We start from the raw sequence: 18,096 nt of genomic DNA, 5'->3' as shown, positions 1-18,096 counted from the left end.
AAGAGTGAGCTCAGGACTGCCATATCCCCTTTGCCTCTGCATTGGTTTTGGGATCTGCTGAAATTGAAGCCACCCATTTCCACTCCATGCTCTCCAAACTCAGAATTGAGGTTTGGAGTCTTTCATCCATGTACACACTAGTCACTTATGTATCTATGTACATGCTGGTCACACATGGTGGCAATGCTAGTATGCCCATGTTGCCGTAACATAAGCTTGAGCCAGTCGAGAAATGTCACCCAGATGTATCACTTTGTTCTTGCAACCCTAATTTTTGGTGATTCTGTGAAACCACACTATTGAATCTGTGCTTACTGATACAAAGAGGAAGCATTTATCTCCTTTCAATGCAGCAAAGTTGGCGCACAGATTCACGGAAAGACAGCTGAGGACGACTCCCCTGTGGTTTGGAGGAACACAGAAGAGTTTAAATAACTTACCAAGTTCTGATGGCTTTCGATGGAGGGCCAGTTGTAGAGAAGGAATTGCCCAGATGCCCTCTGAGCCTTGACACACAGCAGTCTTCAGATGGTCTTCCCATACTTCATGGACCTAGACTGGAGGATATGAGCCCTGCACTCCAACCATGAGCAATGACTGCAGATAGGACTCCAGTAGGCAGACCATCATTGAAACTGGTGTGGGTAGCAGATCCGTAGATCCCTCAGGGCTGTGGTTTTTGGTCACTTCCTTATTAAACTAAAGCAGAGGTGAGGTTGAAATGATCAGTGCTGACAGTACTTTCACCTAGAGCTGATGCTGTAACATCCGCTTCGTGTTAAGCTGTTGTCTTGTCTTCTATTATATTGCTGTTTTGGCGGGCTGGGGCTAGCTGGAAGTTCAGTCTTGACTGCATATACTGGTATTGTTGCTTGTCCTTTGATTTTTGTAAGTCGGTGTTTCCCAAAGTGTGACCAGAATGGAGAGGATCCGTTTTCTTTGCAATTAGGACTAAAGACCTGTAACTGCTGCCCTGGGTGCCAGAATTGTTCACTTTGGGTGGTCTACATGTGTAGTTACACTCGCCTAAATTTAATGTGCCTTTGTTTAAAGTGCATTAAGGTGATTTAAGCAAGCATCTACATGTAGATGTGCTAATGTGCATTAGGGCGCATTAAATTTAGGTTGGCATAGGTAAGTTGCATTAGTGCACATGTAGCCGTGTTAATGCACATTAAGCATTTACATGTGGGCTAATGCGATTTAGCTATGCCAGGTTAAATTTGGTACTTGTTTTAAGCAGGTATTAGATTTAGGTGGGATTAGCCTAAAATCACCATTTCTAAGGTGAATTAAGGGTGCACATGTGTGGACATGTGCCCTTAATGCGCCTTAAAAATGGCAATTTTAGGCTAATCCACTTAAAAGGGCCATGTGTAGACAAGCCCATTGGCCATCAAAGTGGTTGAAAGGATGGTAAAATAAAATATTTTTTTTCAAAAATATTTATCCATATTTCAGCAAATGTTTCTTTTCAATGAAAACATTTCAGATGAGGTCCATGTTTCTCAGCAGCTCTAATGTGAATTTAATTTCACTTAAATAGATTTTGTTTTCTATATTATTCATGAGAGGTTTTTGGCAGAATGTCAACTACTGTTTTGTTTTTTTTTTAATAAAATTTCACAGAATGCTTTGCTGGGCTGAGAGAAAAACACTGTGTGTTATTACTTGTATAACAACAATATTGATTCCAGACACAAATTCAGGCACTGCATACAACCCTGAAAACTGTCTGCAAGATATTTAATAAAACACTAGTTTTACAATGTGACAAAAAAGTACTCACACAACTAAATGACCCTAATCTAATAAACCCTGGCTAGCAAATACCAGGATGTTGTACTCCACATCTCCTGGAGGACAAAGCATTGGACCCTGTAATACAAGTGTAATTAGAGGCCTTGAGGAGGATATAATGGAGCCAGGATTATGTGCTGGGCACATTTAGATGAGGAGATCAGCAAAATCAAACAGTGTAGACAATTTACTTTTGTGCTCCTGGTCAGGGACCGCAATCCACTTCCCCATTATTAATGCACTGGTGTATGAAGCGAAGAGGCTCGTGGTTTCCATTTGCTGTAAGTACTCATACTAGACCTGTTAGCTAATTGATCATTTCCCATTCTCGCGGCCCACATTATGCACTCTCATGGAAAAAAAAAACAAGAGAAAGGAGCTCACGGAGAAGGGGCTGAGTCTTACTAGTGGTTTTCCACCAATTTGGGGAACCATTGGTTTTGACATGTGAATCCTCTAGCAAATACTGAGGGCAAAAAAGAACATTTGGGAAAGTTTTTGTATTTGAACAGGTGAGGACAGGAGGCCGAGGTAGCAAATTAAACATGTAAGTATTATACTTCATCTCCTCTCCTGAACAGAGAGAAGTGTTGGGTGGAGCCCGATCTGCTAAGTGCTCAGTCTCGTGGCTATTTACTGCTAAGAACCAGAAAAGAAATCATTTAATTCATTTCTCAAGAAGTGTCTTTTACTTTAGCTGCCAGCAGGGTTCATGGCACGCAGCCGCAGGACTTGATTGAATCATAGAAAACGAGGGCTGGAAGGGACCTCAGGAGGTCACATCTAGTCCAGCCCCCTTGCTCAAAGCAGGACCAGCCCCAACTACGTCATCCCAGCCAAGGCTTTGTCTACCCGGGTCTTAAACACCTCCAAGGATGGAGACTGCACCACCTCTCTGGGGAGCCTGTTCCAGTGCTTCACCACCCTCCTAGTGAGAAAGCTTTTCCTAATATCCAACCTCAACTTCCCTTGCTGCAACTTGAGCCCATTGCTCCTTCTCCTGTCATTTGCTCCCACTGAGAACTGTCCAGCTCTATCTGCTTTTGAACCCCGCTTCAAGTATTGAGTCAGATCACTTGGTAGGATTCAAATCGGGACCAGGCATTTACATGAGTTACAACCCTCTTGGCTCCACTGGCTAGGAGGAAAGAAGAAATACGTCTCATGCTGCAGTGAGCAGCGCAGTGTCTCGGGTCAGGAAGCTCGTCCTCAGCATGTTAGTTTTCTGTCTGACAGGTGGAAGAGGGCTTGGCTTGTGTTGGGCCAGATGCTGATATATGTGCTCACCCTGGGAAGTACTTCACACCCATTGACAGCCATGTGATGCTCGTGGGTTGATATGCTATTCAACATGATTTAGCATAGTAGAATCTGGACCTTGTCCAGCCATTGTGCTGTCATCCATAATGGGATTAGCTGCAGTGAGGGGCTAGGCAGTGTTAAAGGCCATAAATATGTAAATAAAAGTGCAAGGGGACTCCTAATAAATGCTATTAGGTTCATAGGACGGGAGGGCTGGAAGGGACTTCACAAGATCATCCTGCTCAGGCCAGGATCATCCCTGACTAGACCACCCCAGCCAAGTCTCTTTCTAACTTGCTCTTGAACATTTCCAAGGATGGCGATTCCACAACGTCAACGCTTGATCACTCTTATAGTCAGAAAGTTACTCCTAATCTTTAACCTGCATTTTCTCTGCTGCAATTTGAGGCCATTGCTTCTAACCCTGTCCCCTATGGCACCAGAGAAAAGCTCATCCCCATCCTCTCTGTAATTGCCTTTCAGGTATTTGAAGACTGTTATCAAATCCCTCAGCAGTATTTTCTTTTCCAAGCTAAATAACTCTAGTTCTTTCAGTCTTTCATCGTCGTAAGTCTTGCCTCCTAGGCTCTCAGTCACTTATGTTGCTCTGCACTGGATTATTTTCCCCCAAACTTTCCATATCCTTCTTAAAGCATGGCCTCCAAAAACTGGACTCCAGGTGAGGCCTCACCTGTGCTGAAAAGAGTGGAAGAATGACTTCCCTTGGTTTGCGAGGGACACTCCCACTAGTACAACCCAGGATACTGTTGGTTTTCTCTGCAAGAAGGGCACACTTGGCTCATATGCTGCTTATGGTCCACTTTAACCCCCAGGTCCTTTGCAGTCCTGACACCTACCCAGTGGTTCCTCAGCATGTGTATGTGCATGCAATCATTTCATCCCGAGTACAGGACTTTGCAGTTGTCCCTGATTAATCTCATCTGATTGATTGTGGACCATTTCTCCACTCTATCCAGATCGTTCTGAATCCTATTGCTACTTTCCAGAGTGTCTGCAACTCCACCCAACTTAGTGCCTTCCACAAATGTCTTAGGCATGCACTCAATCCCATCGTCCCAATCATTAATGAAGATATTGTAGAGTGCTGGACCTATGACAGACCCCTGGGGGACCTCCTCCCAACTAGACCGGGAGCCATTGATAATGTTTTCATCACGTTGTTGAGCATGATGATCCAACCAGTTATGTATCTATATTATAGTTTCCTTCGCTAGTCTGTATTTCCTTATCTTGTTAATGAGGATGCCATGGGAGATCATGTCAAAAGTCTTGCAAAAGTCAAGGTATATCATATCTACAACTTTCCCTCCACCTACAGATTCTTTCTCATAGAAGGGCATCAGGTTGGTCAAGCATGACTTACTCTTGGTGAACCCATACTGGATGTTCCTGATCACCTTGTTCTCCACTAGGTGCTTCACAACGGATTCCTTGAGGACCTGCTCCATTATCTTTCCAGCTACCAAGGTCAGGTTGCCTGGTCTGTCATTCCCTGGACACTCCTTCTTCCTTTTCTTAAAGATGGCCACTCTTTGCCCTTTTCCAGCCATCCAAGACCTCCCCTGACCTCTACGAGCTCTCAAAGAAAGTCTCCGCTAATGGCTTTGAAATTACCTTAGCCGATTTCCTTCAGTACCCCAGGGCTGTAGTCCATTTGGCCCTGACAACTTCAAAGCATCTATTTTCTTTTAAGTAATCCTTAACCTGTTCTTCTATTACTTTAGGCGGTTTGACTTCTTCTCTATCTTTGCTGTCAACTGCACTTGTCATCTGGTAGCTGCCCTTATTTGTGAAGACTGAAGTAAAGCCGTTGCATTTTTCAGCCTTCTGAATTTCATCAGGGACCTACGGTTTCTCTGATCTTCCTCTTACTTTTGATATACTTGTAGAATCTCTTTTTATTGCCTTTTATTTCCCTTGTCACCTGCATCTCAAATCATGCCTCGGCCTTCCTAATTTTCTCCCTGCATGCCCCTGCAATACTTTTATACTCTTTCCTAGTACTATGACCACATTTCCACTTTTTATAGGATTCTTTTCTTTGAATTTCAACTCATCGTGTCTAGCCAGGCTGAGCTCCTGTTACACTTCCCATTCTTCCATCTCATCCTAGCTCCTATGGTCACAACTGCCAGCAAAAGGGGAAGAGGAAAGGGTATATTACCATGGACAATCTAATGGGCTCTTTACTTGGAGCATTGCACTTTGGGATTGGGTGAGTCTGGCTATGCCTACGTGAGATGCTGGCTGTGCAGTTGGTGCTGCACAGTCATTTTAGCACTTGCATACCCAAGTACTAAATGACTGAGCATTACTGCTCAGTAGCTCGTTACTACTGTGCAGTAGCGTCACATCACAGTTTGTGACCTGCAACGCTACTGCGCAGTAGTAATGAGCTACTGAGCAGTAGTGATAGTCATAGTCACGCAGTAGGCATTTCATGTAGACGTGGCCTCTGTGTATTATACACATGACAAATAAGAGCTGAACGAGCCAAGAGGAGAGACCAGACTAGACTTCCATGTGTACTGGGGGTTTTCTTCAGTGAATGCCGCTTGTTCAAGAAAACCCGCTGCAGCCCCAGAACAGAAAGAGTGCACAGGTGAGCATTATGTACCTTTGCCTATCTGCCCTGGCTGCTGTTTGGCTAAATCCCAACAAATCCATAGACAGTTTTCCTTTTTTTTTTTTTTTTTTTTTTTTTTTTTAAAGCCATTTTTGAGTTTGAACCTGATGAAAAAGCTGCTTGTCAACTTTTCTCAAAACCTATTGCTGCACAGAAGACAAACACAAAGAATTTCAGTGTACTAAATATATTTTTTTTCATGAAAATCCTCTAGTATCTCAGTGGAGGAACTTCTTCTGAAAGTGTCTTCTCAGTCATGCAAGTGTCCAGCACGATGCGGTATAATACTTACGTTATTGGCAAGGTGGAATCTTTTAAATCATGAAAGATTTACATGAGTGATGCAGGGTTGGAAATGTTTTATGACATGTTCATTCACACTAAATCAGACTTTGCCTTTTTAGAATTTTCTTTCTCGACAGTTATGCAAATCCAAAAAGACAGGAATGGATTTAAAATGATTTTCAGCATTGGAAGATTAGCACAAAGTGACAGACTGCCATGAAATACAGCACTGCTTCTGTGCCTGGAAACTTCCAGCTCTCCCAGGGAAAGTGCAGGCAGAAGTGGAAAAAAAAAAGCACCAGATTAAAGCTATTAATTTTATCTTCATTATTAAAGCCTTTGTATTCTTTGGTAGGATTGCATGTCCTTGTTTCACTAGGTGGATGTCATGAAATTATATCGAAACTATCCCAGGGGAACTTACTGCAGTGCTTGACTGGTTCAACTATGTCACTTCCCTTCTTTACCACCGTTCAAGTTAGCAGGGTAGCAAAAAATTAAGTGCTGTCTGTGCACATGAATGCAAACCTTGCTGGTCACAATAAGCTCAAATCCAAGCACGTCGGGGGTCAGATGGGTCTGGGTGGCAGATTTTGGCAGACACGGGCTATGTTTATGCACCTCTCGTTCTGCCCATTGCTCTCAACGAAACGACTGACCATCAGTAACCAGTACCTGGCCTCACATTCAGCAGTGAAAGGGCTAACTCCCCCCACTACCCCTTTAACATTGTATTTGTGGTATTTCTGTGTGTGCCTCGTATGGCGATTCCTACTGTCTGAATAATCAGCCTCAGTCTGTATGACCACTGTACTGGAAGGGGCACATGGGGTCACTGAGTCTAGTCCTCAGCTCCTGCAGGCAACCCCATTGTACGTTCCCGCACAGCACCGTCCCACCTACTGCTGGGATCACTTACAGTACTGGGGGCCAGTAAGGACTGTGACCAGTGGGTGCCAATCCCTGGCACAGAGCTTTGCTACCCCAGCTCAGGTCATGCTGAACTGGCACTTTTTGCCTTGGCAATGCCTGACTTTGAATGATTTGCTCCTAAGGCGGCCCCTTGAAGGACATGGGCAGGCTCGCATTGGTTTTGTGGTTTTGGGCCCCATTCTGAACATCATTTTAATTTGGAAATTGGTGGGGCCAAAAGACCCCATGAGACTGGTGGCTGCTGCTTCTTAAGTTTGTTTCTAATACGTTGGGATCTGGCCTTTGAACCTCGAGGAGCACTTCACACTTTCAAGGTCTCCCTAGAAACTGCAAGGAGTAGGAAGCGCTGTTTTTAATAACTTAATGGTTCCAGGATTTGGCATCTCAAGAAAAATGCTAAACTCCAGGTGATGCCCAGTGTGATTGTATGAGCTGAGAGCACTGCCTTTGCAGTAATGGAAAGGAACAAGTCTACGAGTGGATTGTCACTCTTCTTGAATCACGTCTCTTTTTGCCTTTCATGACTTTCCCTTCTCTGGGTTCAACTCTGACCTCTCTAATCAGGCTTTCACAAAGAGTCATTTAATGGATCCTTCTCATCCCTCTCCCCTCTCACTTTTGTGTGGGTCATGCCTGCCCTAGAGTCCTTTTCTTCTTTGATAACATGTCTGGATAATTTCTGCCTGGGGTGACTCTCCAATCTACATCCCTGCTCCAGACCTGTCATTTCCTGTCCACAGTAGACTCTTTGTTTGCCTTTCTGACATCTCCTCATTGATGACTAGTCATCACTGGGAGCTTGACGTGCATAAAACAGAGCTCGCCCTGCAAGCACTGTGCTCGACTGACTTCCTTGATCATTGTGGACAACATTTAGCATCCTGCCCGTGTCCGACGCTTCATCTTTGATTCAGCCTCTCTCTAGGTCCATGCGTCCAGGTGAGGTCTACATTTAACAGCTCACAGATGCCGCTTGTCCTGTCCATCCCCACACCGATAAATCTCTGGCCCAGGCTCCCATATCTCACATCTTGATGATTGCAAAATTCTTTTCTCTGCTGGTCTGCACGTGTATCCCCCCCAGAATGATGCACAAAGATCATTTTCCTAGCCTGCCCTTTTGTCTACATCATCCCTCTCACTTCATCCCTCCACTGGCTTTGCTTCTCTAGTGATCTCTAGTGTCTTCATATCCAAGACCCTTCATGACCTATCTCCTCCATATGCATCGCTGCCCATTTGCTATTGAAGTGTGAACTCCTGCTACATGATGCTGTTTCCAATTCCATTGCCTATTTGTTGTATTTTCAAATGAACCCTTTTGTGCTCCCTCCCATGCAGGGGAGGGGCTCTCTGTGAGCCAGCAAAAATGAATTTTCCCTCTTTAACCTCCTTCAGACCCCTCTTTATACCTCTCTTTGATCATGGTGCCTATAGAAAGCTTGACAACTGCTGGGCTATGTGATATGCCCCATCCCTATCACATTTACCACCGGTGCCTTGTTTCCCGTGATCCCCACCTGCCTTGCCTTGCACTTTGATTGAAAGCACTTTGGTGAGGAGCCTGTTTCATTGCCGTGTCTGTGTAACACCTGGCACAGTGGCTCCTAGTCCATGACTAGAGATGTACCATCCTGTCTGATATTTTTGTACTTTTCCCATATGGTCGCTCGTGTGATGGCCTGCACATGCTACACTTGCTGCAGTACCCCAGAATGCATTGGGTAGGCAGTAAGGTGAACTACCATCTTACTTATGATATATTGCAATAAGCCTAAGAGTCTACTGCACTAGGAATGCTATTGTATAGCCAAATAACGTGGTTGCAGGTAACACTTCACAACATTGTTTTGCGACTCTAGGGCCCTTCCTTCTTTCTTTGGCAATCCTTCGCAGTTGAAGATGATTGTCTTCCATGACTGTCTTATTTGTGGGTCTGAAGATGGCTAACATGGCGTATCCAGGATCAACAAGCTTTGCTGCAAACATAGAAGACAACAACGGTGCGTGTTTTCTTTTATTGCGATGAAGCTGCTGCACATCAGGGCTCTTGACAGAACAGGACCTTGATCCAATGGCAAGGAGACCATTGGTTAGATAAGCATCTAGCTGGGGTCATCTGAACCCAGCGCTCTTTCCTGCCTATGCAGGGGGTCGGACTCGATGATCTATTGAGGTCCCTTCCGACCCTAACATCTATGAACCTATGAATCTATGAGACCAAGACAACCAGGGATCTTGTTCTGCTGCAGCCTTCATCCACCATCACATCCACTGAAATTCCAACATCTTCTTCCACCTGCTCCACTGTTGAGGACTTGTAGACCCATGGCTGGGGGCTGAGCAGGTTTATTATAGTGGTGAGCTGTACTTGTCCATATCACAGCACCATCAGAGGATATAAGTGGTATTTTCAAGAGAGAAAGCATTGTCATCTGCTGTCCCTAGCACATCCTGGTGGTGCTGCCACTGCTTGGTCTGTCACTGCTTAGTTTTTGGAGTTACCCCTGCTTATTTCACAGCTAACCTTCCCTGAAGGTCATTTCTCTATCCACCACCTGTGGACGCACTGGATAGTAGGGGTGTGCGAAGTGGGGCCCTATTTGATTCAGATTTGGCCTGAATCAGGGACAGTGATTCGATTCATTGATTCGGATCACTGTCCCTGATTCGATTCGGCCAAATCCAAATCTGAAGATTTGATGCTGATTCAGAGAATCAGCGATTTGGACACAGACACAGCTTTCAATATTTTTTCTATGTACCTTGAGGTACCAGCGTGGCTTGTGATTGCTGTGGTGCTGGGGTGCATGGAGCATCCCAGGAGTGCAGGGGGGCGCTCCTTGTGCACTCCCCGGCAGACCCGGATGTGGACTGGAAGTGCTTCTGGTCCACTTCCAGGTCTGCTGCCGAGCATGCTGGGGGCCCCCCTGCGCCCCTGTGGGACACTCCTTGCACCCCAGCATCGCAGCATTTGTGAACTGCCTGCTACCTAGAGGTACATAGAAAAACCATTTAAAGCTGTGTGCATCCGAATCTCGGAAACTTTCCAAATCGATTCGGCGACATTAAAGGGTCCTTTGATTCGATTTGGATTCAGAGATTCAGCCACCGAATCAGGCCAAATCTCTGCCGAATGGAATCGGGGACCGAAGCTTCGCACAGCCATATTGGGTAGCAGCACAGCTCTGCCGCCAGCCTAGCACCCCTGTAATAGCCTAGAACATCTTGATTAGCCATGTCTCAAATATTAGGCTTGATTCCCATCTTGACTCTTGCTCACTCAACTGCAGTCTGTAACTTTAACCTCCCAAGCAGTCTGTAATCCTAACTATCCTGTCAAACCATATCCATGCTGTCAGAAATGACCCCCAGGATTGCAGAACTAATGCAGTTATACCTGCATTAAGTAGAGACACCCATCCAAAGAGCATGACCAAGTGTTTATTTACACAGTGACAGAGATACCAGGTCCTGAGACATAGGGCTTCTTTTTAAGAATTCTTCTTTTTCTCAAACCCTGCCTGCAACGTGCATTAGCGCACACAAGGGATGAATAAGTAATGGCAATATTATAAATGCTTAAGATACTCCAGGCTTTCCTCTGGGGTCTGCCTGTGATAGGAAGGGAGTCGGGAAGGGAGTCTTGATTTTGTGCTGAAATCCAGGTTGCAGTTTCCTGCTCTATTTTTTTTAAGAGCTGTCCTTGACTCTCAGGGGTTCATAAAAAAGTTATTGTTTGAGAATAATCTCTTGCGTGAATCCATCATGAAACCTGGAGCCTATTCATGGGAAAGAGGAAAAGAAATAACTGGTTAAGTTTATCAGCACAAAGATTTATTTGTTGTCATTAGAATCACCTCCATAGCCTACAATAAAAATGTGTTAGGAGAATCAAAGTGTTACCTTAGAGTATAGAATATTTATCAGGCCATTTTTCAAGCTGCTATTTCTTTTGAGTGTGAATCATTTGGTGGTACTGCGGGATTTCTTTGCCACTGTATAAACATGCTGCATGCAAGAGACATCGCTTTGCACGGATCACAGTCTTGCCCCTCGGTATATGGGGACTTTATCGTTTCCCGGACCCTTTCAATGCACTTGTTGTTTTAACAGGTATTTGCATGAAGAGTTTGTTTATGTTAATATGCAAGTCGAAGGAGGTTGATACTGGGAAAAAATAGATTGCAACTTGTCACTGAATCAGTGACAAGTATTGATTTGTAGTGTGAGCCACGATACTAAACCCACCTGGGAATTAAGAGATCATAGCCTTTGTTGTAGTACAAAGAAGAGTCCTTGAACATTTCTGAGAGGTGCTGTGGCTTTTTTTTTCCTTTCTGAGAATGTGTGAGAGACAAGGACTTCTTTTATTCGACTAAGTGGGATAGAGTTGGGAAAGTTGGGATAGAAGATTTCACGGCTAGGGACAGAAATGACACATAAACTGGTATGAGTGATCAGAAACTGATTCCGATCTATAGCACAGAAGAACTTCAGTGCACATGAACTGCTTCAAAATGGCCAATGCCAGTTTAAGATAAATTTGGATGGATGTAGTATCAAACTGAAGTGATTTAGGTAAAATCGGTTTATTGAACTTCTGTCCCAGATCCTCTCCAGATTCAAGTTAACTCACAGTCCCTTAGCCTCCCAGGATGCTTCACATCTCCCCCACAACCCCCCTTGCAGGGTGGGTGGGCTAGGTTTGGCTCAAGCTGTCTGCTCCAGCTGAGCAGGGAAGCATGCTCTAGCGCCCCCCAGCTTCTGGCCTGGGCCACTGCAGGCATGTGGCTGCATTTCTGGAATCAAAAGTGAATGTCTGTTCACTTGCTTATCAGTTCAATCTAGGCCAATTAGACTGACCTGCAAAGGTTGAATCAATTCATCCTTGGGCTTTTTGACTGTCTGCACTTAGCCCTAATGCCAGACGTTCTTCCTTAGGTTGCTGAAAGCAAGACGCTCTTCTCATCTTCTTCAGGTTTCTGAGAACGGAGACCCTAACACTGGAACATTAGAGGATGTTAGTTTTAGCATTTGTTCTTGCTTTTAGTGGTTATTTTAAGGTACAGTTTGCATATCAGATGAAGGATTTATTTGACCAACCCAATTCTTTTGCTCATGACGACAGCAAAGGAATGAAGGATTAGGCAAAATGAATATAGGGGATTGTTGCTGCTTGGTGCTAGTGAAAGTTTAAAAGCACTTAAAGGCACATAAATAGGTACCCATCAGGTTGATAAGTATGCAGTCCATATAGGGCTACATAAATATGTACTAGGTCAGTATTTGTGATGAACTGCTGAATTGACTAATATAGCTCTTTTCCTCTGTTTGTTACAGTGTCGTTTTCTAACGATCTCTTTTGTTGCTTGCAACTGGTGCATTCCTTAGTCACCCCCTCACTTTGAATTAATTGCACCCAGTGAGTGGGTCTCTAATTTATACGATAGGCTCCTTTCCCCTGATTGGATATTCACAGCTTTAAAAGAGAAAGAGTCCCTGCTCTGTTTGCACATTTCCAAAAATGCTATTATTTTTTACTCTGTTTTAGCAGTACATTAAAAAGATATTTGTAAAATGAGCCCAAGAGCACATCCAGGGTGACCATTTCTGTCACCATTTTACAGTTCTACTGCTTCCTACAAACGTTCTTGCAAAGGAAACCTTGCTGTCCTGAGAGCTCAGGAATAATTTTCTGCTGTGTTAACACAACTCTAATGCAAATAAAAACTAGCTATAATTTACAGCACTATAGACTAAATTTTCAGGCTTCATATAGGCAATTTTAACACACACAATGGGTACTTACATATGGAAAATGGGGGTTATGCATGTACCCAAACCTCTTCACAGTCATTTTCAGAGGCTGGTTTAAAAATTGGATATGAGTATGTGACCTTCCTATGCAAAGGGGCCAGCTCTGGAGAGTCTCATAATGTGATCCTCATCACGACTTTGATGTAGTAAGCAGGAGCTCCTTCCATGTAAAACCATAATTAAACAATCCTTCACAAAATCTGGTGAAGTGGAAAAATATTTTGATTATCTTGTTGGCTCTTGAAAAGAGTCTGGGCAGTCTCCTACCGTTGATTGGCGCAGATATATAGGACAGCTTTAATAAACTACAAAACAGTTGGGAAGACTTGAATAAACCTGGAAAAATGGATCAATCATTTAAGTTTAAAAGAAGTATGGTATTTGGAAGTCATCTACTTTGGGAGGCTGATGAATAGTCTGAGTAGGCTGATATGCTGCTAACGCATGTGGCTATGGTGCTCTCCAATATAAGAAGAAGATCTAAGCAACTTCTGAAGTTTATATCCAAGCCTACCAAATGTAAAGGGTCATTTGATCGGCAAACTGAAAAACTTAGCAAAAATATTTCATCTGGACCAAACTGAATTTTTTTTCCTGCCACAACTATTTCCCAAATTTGACCCAAGTTTAGAAATTGTATCGGTCTTCTTGAAACTGCATTTTTTTGGGAACTTCCTGTTTTAAAAACAATTTAGCTGTAGAATCTAGTGATTTTGCAGATCTCCAGGGTGGGGCAGCAGCTTACTGGGGATTTTCTGAATCTCAATTTTTTACTCAGATGTCTAAAAGTGGCAGACAGGGGGTAACAGCCCTTTACTTCATTTACTTCCAGTGGACTGCCATATGTTTAGAGTTATACCCACAAGTGACTACCATCCCGATCGGCCCTGTTGGTTACTGTAGTTGCCAAATTACTTGGCAATCTCAGGATTTTGAGCTTTCTTTTCCTTCTGATCCTCAAACAGAGATTTCGTTTCAAGGTTTTGCTTTATTTATACATATTAACGACTGCACGTTAGATCTTTAAAGTCACCCAGCTCTAAAACCCATTGATGCCAGTAGCGAGACTCTCATCGACTTCACTGAGCTTTGCATCCGATTTTCACTGAGTGTTTCTCTTGCACAGTCCACACTGGTTTCTTTATATCGGCACATCGTGCTACCACGCATTTTAAAGCTGCTGTTGTTGTTTTTTTTTTAATACAGGAAGCAGTAGCCAAGCAAAACAGGCATTCTGATCAATTCTGACACCGTGCCAAATGTCAGACTGTCCAAATTAGCAGGATACGAGAGATGCATTAAGGAAATTAAATTTCATGAATGTTCATTACAAGAGACAATTAGTGGAAACAGCGTCTTTATGAAATAACAATGGCATCTTCAAAATGCAGAAGAGCCCTGAGACTGGAGCGGTGAGAGCGGAGGCTCTAGGTCAGGTAGGATATCCTGGGGGTTGCATCCGTATGTTAGGCGACACTGTGTTAGAATCTATATCATTACAAAAATATCAGTTGGAAGAAAAGAAAGCCTATTTTATAGTGATATCCAGCCTCCAGCTGTGCTCAGATCAATGGAAGTCCCCCAGGACCAAATCATTCCCTTCCATCACTTCCTCTGAGAGCGGATCTTCTTTTTGGAGCTCCATGAACCCCATGCATATCCTTTGTTGAACACGTCCTCGTTTGGGCCTGTTGCAGCTACAGAACCAAATCACCGATGGTCTGCAATGCGACTTGGTGCTGGAAATTGCTGCTTTGCATCCACTGCCTCAGAATATCCCATGGCGCATCAAAGATCTGGGGAAGCAGCAGGAAAGTTGCCATCCGTTTCAAATAGTCTGTTATTAACTACAGCCAAGTAATTTATTCGATTCTGAAGTCTGTGCAAAAGAGAACAAAACATGTATTCTTCATACATTGGTATGTACGTAGTTTCAGCCCTTATTGTAGAGGACCCCTTGGGTTTGCCAAGCACCATATGTGCAGGAATAACCAGAGGGTTCATGAAATAATCTGAGCAAGAATATGCGTGTTTGAGAAGTTGCCAGAGCACGGAGAGGTCAGGTGTTGAGCAAATGTATGCTATTTTGGTGTGTTGGCTGGGCTCCACTGAACACTTTTAGCCTTTGCTCTTTAAATACAATTTTGTTGGTGCTATTAAACTTAAATATAGTCATTGGATCACTCCCAGCTAGTGTAGGATGGTGGAAAAGTCCCATGGTATCTGGGGTGGGCGGGTTTTTTGGCTACACTTTGTGATTTTAACCCGTTCTCTTTCAGGGAGAACGTAGAAGGCAGAGGATTGTGGGGCCAGAGTTTTTAGTGCCTCCTTCTCTCTGTGTGTCGCATGTGGTGTATTTATTTAGCCAGCCTGCCTTTGGCTGAGAGATTTCATAGACATTTCATAGACATTAGGGCTGGAAGGGACCTTGGAAGATCATCGAGTCCAGCCCCCAAAGGTAGTTGGCTGGGGGGCTGCTCGGCATTGGTTACAAAGAGAGGTTGGCCACTTATTTCCTTGTGCTCCGCCAACAGATTTGCAAGTGTTTCATTGCCTTCCAAGAGACAAGTCGTGGCTATCCTGCATGCCACTGGGTGAGGAAGGGGAAGGAGACATCCCCGTCTTCCCTTGGCTGTGGGCAATGTGCTGCCTTTTCCAGAGCATGGGAAACATCTTTGCTGAGCGTCTATGCCCTAGGCTTGTGCAAGACCGAAGGATGGAGCTGGGAAGCCTTGACACCACCCCACCCATCATATCTGAAGCTGCAGGTTGAGGCAGACATGTACATACTGCTTCCTCAGCAAACGGGGCCGTGGGAGGCAGGCGACTCTCTGAGTCGTACAATTTCCCTTCAATTTAATGCAGAGGCAAGTGGCAGTGGACGGTCCCTTGCCCTGGATTAATCACAACCTGGAGGTTAAGCATATAAGAATTGAGTTGAGCATATAATTTGGCATGTGCTTACACTAGAGAAAATGCTGTCTTTGATAGAACAAGGTACAAGCAGTGAAGAAGAAGTGCTCAAGAAGGGCTACTGTCAATTAACTGGATAATTCAATGGATCATATCAAAATGCTGGATAAAGTATTCATGTTTGAAGTATGACCTTGCATTAGTTAGAAGTTGGAAATGCAGCGTGGTTTGGTATTGGTATGCAGTTTATTATTAGTATTTGTGGTATGCTAATATGTCAGTGCCCCAGCCCAGATCAGGGGCTGCTCTGGGTTAGGTACTGAGAACAGAGAGAAGAAGCGGCTCTCTATGATCTGCATTGCTGCTTAAAGAGAAAAGAGAATTTGCAAGGTGGATGGGAGAAAAGAAGGACTTTTCACAGCTGGAGGCATGATAGCAGAGAGGCTATCTTGCATGGCACTATTTTGCTTTCCTTGTTTCCATGGCCTAGCCCATCTCTTTGCTGAAGAATAGGCCAGAACAGTCTCTGAGAACTATATTATCCATAAATCGATGCACGTTTAGAAAGAGAGTCCAGAACAATTTCTTGGTAACACAAGCATTATATGCACGCAGAAAATATTGTGACCGACATGTGGAGCACTGTGAATCACCATTCAACCAAAGCTCTTAGGCAGCATATCTGCTCTTGTTCCTCATAGAAACTCATTCCTTTTTGTTACTGTCCCAACATGCATTGCACGGTTGTACTTTGGCTCACTCACATAGATATATTCCTCTCTGCGGCGGTGTCTTGGTGGTTAATGCATGACCGCATTAGACCATGTTTGCTCTGGACTCTTCAGGGGCTGAGCAGACCGGCAGCATCCCAGTGCTCTTCCAAACACTGCAGCACCCGCTGAGCAAACAGCTGGGTTCACCATAGCTAGCAAAATGCCTGTCTCTCCTCCCCTAGTAATAGCTGACCAGACTCCTGCCTTGCTGGTGACAGAGAAATCTGTGCCTGGTGTCTTCAGGGATTAGATGCCAACCTTGCCAGCAGACGCGTGTTCGTTTTGCAGTCTTCAGCCACAAAACCCCGCTGTCTTTAACTCCAATATTTTCCTCTGGTCCCATGCTCTGTTGGGTTTGGTCTCCGGGGGGGCACGGCATGGTGTGACTCACCTGGTGGATTTGGAACAGAGGCTGGAACCCGGGACTCGCACTTCTTGGGTGAGTGCCGAAATCACCATGTGGCAGAGTCATCCTCCTTCTTGCTCCTTTTTGTCCCAATGCATCTTTCATTCTTTCCCCTCCCAACCAAGAACAGACCCCAGGTGGTGGTTAGCCTGCAGCGATGCACAAGAGGTGGGGTTGCACTCTTTCTGGCAGAGGTGGGTAGTAAGTCCAAGTTTCCCCTCCTCCTGGGTGAGTGCTTTCACAACTGGGCTTGTTGCATAAGAGGTGGCCAGCTCTTTTTCTAAAGCACTTGGCAATCGCTGCTGTATTTTGTGCAGAACTGGATCTGGTAGGCCTGGCTCTGAGAATACCAACTGGACTGGCCTCCCTGGGTGGGACAGGTGGAGGAACAGGACCTCCATGCATCTTGGCAGGGCTTAAAAGTCACCTAGGTACCGCATACTTGAGTCCTCCCAATACCGATGCACTTCTGTGCAGAATTTATGCAACTGAGAAGCTGTGAGAGTGAAGACAAAGATGCTGCCGGACTTCAGATACTGCCAGAAGGTGGGATTTTGGGCAGGATTTTGAGAGTTGTGATTTCAGACTTAAGTACTGTCATGACCCAATGATTGTGTGTGTGCTTCGGCACTGCAGAATTATTTCCCGCCACATGGAGCTTTCTTTGCACGGTGCAATTCTCAGCTGCAGAGAGAGAACCCCGGTGCAAAGGAGTTCCCGCCACCCGTATGTAAATTTGTTTCCCACTATTGGCTGTTTCTAAATTATTCCCATGTGGCGGCTAGTGATTGGCTTGCTAGCTGTATAAAAAGCTTAAGTGGTTTCCGCCCAAGTTGGAGGACTCTACGAACACCAGGAGGAGGAGACTTCACACTGTGTGAAGATCTCTAAGCGCTGAGGAGCCTATTGGACCCAGCGCATTTAAAGTAGGCAACAGGGGTCTGATCAGCCTCTAGCCTCTCCCCGTCACCGAGAGCAATCCTCAACGTATCCCTCTTCCCTGTGCACAAAAAGATCCATGAAGCCTAGCAAACTTCGTGTGAGTCTATTCAGAGCTCTTTGGTTCGAGTACTTTCTTCGGTTGGCGCGACGGGCTCCCGGTTTAGAGCCTCCAACTGGACGGGCTAGAAGAGTGTTCACAGGAAGGAACTCTAGTCCACCTCTCATCTTTTCTATATGTAACCGCAACTCAAGCAAGTTTTCCAGCCTACACCGCG

This window comes from Alligator sinensis, unplaced genomic scaffold (assembly GCF_000455745.1).
Source record: "Alligator sinensis unplaced genomic scaffold, ASM45574v1 scaffold564_1, whole genome shotgun sequence".
Classification (NCBI taxonomy): domain Eukaryota; kingdom Metazoa; phylum Chordata; order Crocodylia; family Alligatoridae; genus Alligator; species Alligator sinensis.
The sequence above is the reverse complement of the archived record's forward strand: the minus strand, read 5'-3'. Positions refer to the sequence as shown.